Below are 5,233 nucleotides of genomic sequence, written 5' to 3'. Positions count from 1 at the left end.
CCACCAGACCTGCCAGGGATCCACAGGGGGAGTGGGATTGTAGGCCGGTCCACAGGCCCCAGGGGGCACTGTGTCAAGGTCCGCAAGTGGCACGGCTCAGTAAGGAGCCGTGCCAAGCTAAGGGGGCTGGCCTGACCAATCCGATCCGAGCTGGCCATCTCCGCCCCCACCTGAGAAAATGGAGGGAGCCCTGATGCCGGTGCCTAGCCTGGTGTGTTAGGCAGGAACCAGGCGGGCGGAAGCCAGGCGGGCAACTGCCCTGCAAGTGAGGCTGGACTGGGGGTGACTCACAGAGCTCACAGAGTTGGGCTGGTCCGGCGCCTTCCACTCTGCTTCTGTGTAGTCGCTGCCGTCTTACTTGGCCTTTGTTTTCTCAGGCTGCTCACTCGATCTCACAGTGTGGCTTGGGTGCTCTCAGGAATCTTCTTTTGTGATGGCCCTAAAACCTCGAATCTGTAGTTGCTTTTTTGTCATTGTAGGTTAGTTGATCAAAGATTTATTCATTTTTTGTTGCTCTTGGAAATGCAAATAGAACTCTGGTATCACAGCACACACTTCTCAGGGTCACGCTGTCTCCTGGCACGGCCGCTCCAGACCCATCACCATCTTCAGTCTCTACTCTTCTTATTTTAGTGTAGGGTAATGGTATTGCTTTTTAAAAATTTTCATGGATAAGTTTTGTTACTTGGTAAATAGAAATAAATAGCATTGATTAAAACAGACTTTATATCTTTACAGCAGTTTTACATTAAGTGCTAAATTAAGCGAAAGATACAGAGAGTTCCCATATGTCCCCTTCCCCACATGCACAGCCTCCCCCACCAGTGTGGCACGTTTTTAACAACTAATATTTGTCAATTTACCTTGAAACATATAGCTTTCCCTAGCTGACTTGTTTTTGTTTTTGTTTTTGTTGTTGTTGTTGTTGTTGTTGTTGTTGTTGTTGTTGTTGTTGTTTGGTAGCTTCATTTTTTAATTTTTTTGGAGATTCCTTCCAATTTTTTTTACCAGCATAATCATATTATTGGTGAAGAAAGAGTTTTACTTTTTCCTTTCCAAAACTTATTCTTCTTTATTTCTCGCCTTGTTGCGCTGACTAGTTTCTCCAGGACAACGATGAGCACAGGGGGCAGATTTCAACAACTTAACATTAATGTGCTGACAGCTGTCACATTCTTACATGCTTTTAACAGACACGGGCTTAATTTCCAAATTTATTTTGCAGACAAGTGTCATGAGAATGTGCTCAAGTTTATCAACTTATTTTTTCTTCTTTTATCTACCAAGCAGGTAACATATTGTTTTTCTTCTTTAGTCTATTAATGTGCTGATTTACAGTAGCTGATGATTTACAGAAGTGGACTCACACAGTATTGAAGTAACCATCATCAAGCACGCAATTCTGCAGCATTTTGTGCACTCACTGTTGTGCAGCTGCCACCTCCATGTCCTGACCTTCAATTCTGGAACAGCTCCCAATAGGTCTTCTAGGTCATGATATCGCACACACCTCACACATTGTTATATTCCATTCCCAGAGCTGTTTAGGACTTTCACTTCTTTCATGAGAGATAATGGCCTGTACTTTTTTTCATTTAATATTATTATAATTTTTTATCTTAGAATTACACAAGTCACATAGAACTAGTTAGTACTTGTGCCCTATTTCTTTATTCTGTGAAAGAATGTTTGCACGATGGTATTTGTTTCTCAGATATTCATGGGTTACAAGGCTAAATATTATATAAAGAGGTAAATTTCCACATTTGGACAAACTGAGCTGTGCTTGCAGAGAAGCACCAATAAAAACTTCAGAATGTATATTTTATTTTGGTTGTTGTTGAAGTTTACAACTAGATACCAAATGTTTGTGAGACTTAGAAGGGCCCCAAACAGGCAGGGTGATCTGAAGAAGGTAAACAGGTTTGAGGATTTGACAACTTGACGCCAGGCCTTGTCATGAACATGTGTAACTCAGGCAGTTTGCAATGGCAGAGAGAAGGACAGTGCACCTTCATGCTGGGTTGGCAGCAAGAGACAGTGACTGGATGTCCACATGAGGGAAATATAAACTGGATCCCTAACACCAGTTATACTCTAAAAAAATTAATTCGAGTTGGATTGTAGATTAAAATGTGAAAACTAAAATGTTAGAGATTTAAATTTTTAATTTCTATAGTATGTGTAAAGTGGAAACAAAACAAAACAAACAAACAAACAAAACACAGGGCCTAAAATACAATAAATATGAAGGAAACATTTGATATATTGGGTTTTAAAATTGAAATTTTCTTCATCATGTGACACCATTGTGAGAGTGAAATCAAGAGCAGTAATGTGGGAAAAAGTAACTCAACGTACATTTACCCCCCGAGGACTCCTCTGCACCTGCCAGAGTGGCTGAAAACACAGAGAGCAGCAGAGGACAAGCAGACAGGCAGGAGCAGCTCCGGTGTTCGTGGGGATGACAGACAATCAGAACTTTCAGTGCCTCGGATGTGACAGTAGGTTGATGTGGGCATTGGGACAATCTGTTTGACGCTGTCTCCTAATGTTGAGGACAACTGTGCCAGTGACCTGTACGTTCTGCTCCCAGGAATGGGGGTGAGACGTGACATTGTCCTTTTGTCACATGGATAAATACCAGCACAGTTAGAAATCAACATATGACTCTATTTCTAACATGTGTTCACACGACAGATTTACCTACATATCTCCACAGAAGGACATGCAGTTTTGCCCCTAGCAGCACCATGTGTATGTCCTGAACTGGACACCAGCTGCCTGTCCTCTCACAGCAGGTGTTCAGTGCACACAACTGTCCACGTTTGGATTCATTCACATGAAGTCAGAGACGGGGCAGCAAGAACCCGTGGTTTAGACATCGGGTGTGACTCATGTGCAGAAGGGCTTGGAGAAAGCAGCTTCAGGGGCTGTGCTACAATTGTAAAGAAGCAGTGGTTATTTTACAGTTTTGGAGGCTGGAAGCCCAGGATTCAGGGGTGCATCTGGTGAGGGCCTTCTTCTGGGTGGTGGCTCTCTACAGGGTCCCAGGGTGATGCAGGTGTCACATGATGGCTGAGCAAGAGCTTATACCTATGTGCCTCTTCCTCTCTTTGAAAAGCCCCCATCTCCTCCCTGGTAACTCATCAAACCCTAACCCAAGAATCCATCCATGAAGTCACAGCCCTCACAATCCAATCACCTCTTAAAGTCCCCAACTTTCAAGTACCTTATTAGGGATTAAGTTCCAGAATGAGGTTTGGAGGGGACACACATTGAGACCAATGAAGGGACCCTGGAGACATTGTGAGTTTTGACCTAGGTGCACCTTAGCGAGTGGTGTGCAGAGGTGACATATGTGGCATTTAAGGCTGGCACTCTTTTCTGCAGGACTGCCTCCTTTTCCTGGAGTGTCACCTGGGCAGTGGCAGGTGGGCTTACACTAACAAGGGCTTTCACAGACCTGATATGGTACCTCGCCTGGCCATCTTTGGTAGCATACCTACCAGAGTGCTACTGCCCATAGAGATGTGCTCTGACACTTTCTCCTCCTGGCTTCTAGGAGCAAAGGTCATGCAAAGCACTGGTTGGAAGGACTTTCTGTCCCACATTAGGGTCTGTGTCAAAGCTCTTAAGATGGGGGCCTGGAGATGTCTGTTTCTGGTTCAGGATACTTTTCATAGAAGAACTCACACCCATCTCTCTTCCCACACTCCGTTCTGACCCATGCTTATCCTTACCACTTTGGTGAGTGGTCTCAGTTCACAGTGAGGTAGCAGGACTTGACCATGCCCTGGTGGAGGAAAAATCATTGTCTACTTTTACCTTTTAAGGCATATCCAAGTGTATCATTGGCGATGGGATAATTGATTCATTGTTGTTCAATCTGCTAAGAACGTGTCTATTTTCCTGGATGAACAAATCCTGTCACTAGAGCTGTGACACGGAAACCACCTGGGACAGCTCAGTAGAACTCAGTAGCCTAAGACTGAGCAGTGCAGGACAGTTCTCTGGTGGCCTTGGGACTCCAGTTCTCCCCCTTTCCCTGCTTGTAGTTCTCAGGAATAACTGTTGAAAGTGCTGGAAAGACGACATCCTGAGACAGGGGTGGACTGGACAGAATGTCCTCGGCTGTGTTCCCATCCCTCCCAGGGAATGTAGCATCTTGAGTTAGGGAGGAACTGGCTGGGACAGTGCAGCATTTTTCCTTCCTCCACTGGATACAGGACGTCCTTCAGATATTTAGCCCAGTGGGGCATGTGACCTCTGAGGTTCACCACCTGGAGGAGGCTGCCTTTCGGGGTCCTGTTGCTGTGGTACAGGTGGGACACACAGAGTTGAGACTCCATCTGCCCTGGGCAGCTTTCCTGAGTGTTGCGGGACAGCTCACAGAGATCCAAGGCTTCTGTCCCTTGTCTATCTGTGAGTGATAAAAATACTTCGTGTGACCTGTTGCATGTGAGCATGCTCTGTCTCACTGTATGCAGACACGCTGGTGAATGTGTGCAGTGAGCCTGCGTCTCCAGCTGCACATTCACATTTGGCCTCCGCATCCACCCATTTCCACCTGAGCTCACGGCTGCTGCAGTCCCTCTGCCACGTGGCCAGGTGTGTTGTGGAGACCCTGAGAGCAAGAGACGCCTCTAGAGTCTGCAGGTAACCTTGAGACCCATGGGGACATGGAGAACTAGTGGCCACGATGAGTTGTCCATGTCCCTCTCCACCAGCCGGTCCTTAGGAGAAGTGGCCCTTGCTCCTCACGACCTCAGCCCAGCCTGGTGTGGACTTGTCATCCTCACCTCAGGCTTGACCTGGGCTCTGGACACTTGGTTAGGGGGGACCATGAGAGCCTGGACCACAGCTCCCTTCTCCCTCCCTGTGCCCATGCGGGAAATGGACAAAGGAACTTGTAGGTGAAGAGCAATTCAGAAAGGAAATCCCTCCAGGCCTCCTCTGCACTTGCCTCTGGGACTGGACCGCTGCCTGCTGCGGGTTCCCTGTATGACCTGGCGGCCCTGTGTGCCCTTGCAGGGAGGTCTGTGTCTGAGCTTGCACTGACATCTCCTCTCTATGTCTCCCACAGTAATGCACTCCTGTGTCCTCAGGGGTCACACTGTATTTGCAGATACAGCGTGTTCTTGGAATCATCTCTAGAAACAAATTTGCCTTTCACAGGCCCAGCGCACTTTTCGTGAGGCCACCTGCAGGGTGTCTTTTCAAACCAACCCAC

The sequence above is a fragment of the Galeopterus variegatus genome, unplaced genomic scaffold (genome assembly GCF_000696425.1).
Source record: "Galeopterus variegatus unplaced genomic scaffold, G_variegatus-3.0.2 Scaffold7356, whole genome shotgun sequence".
In the NCBI taxonomy this organism is placed as follows: domain Eukaryota; kingdom Metazoa; phylum Chordata; class Mammalia; order Dermoptera; family Cynocephalidae; genus Galeopterus; species Galeopterus variegatus.
Note: the sequence above shows the minus strand (reverse complement) of the source record.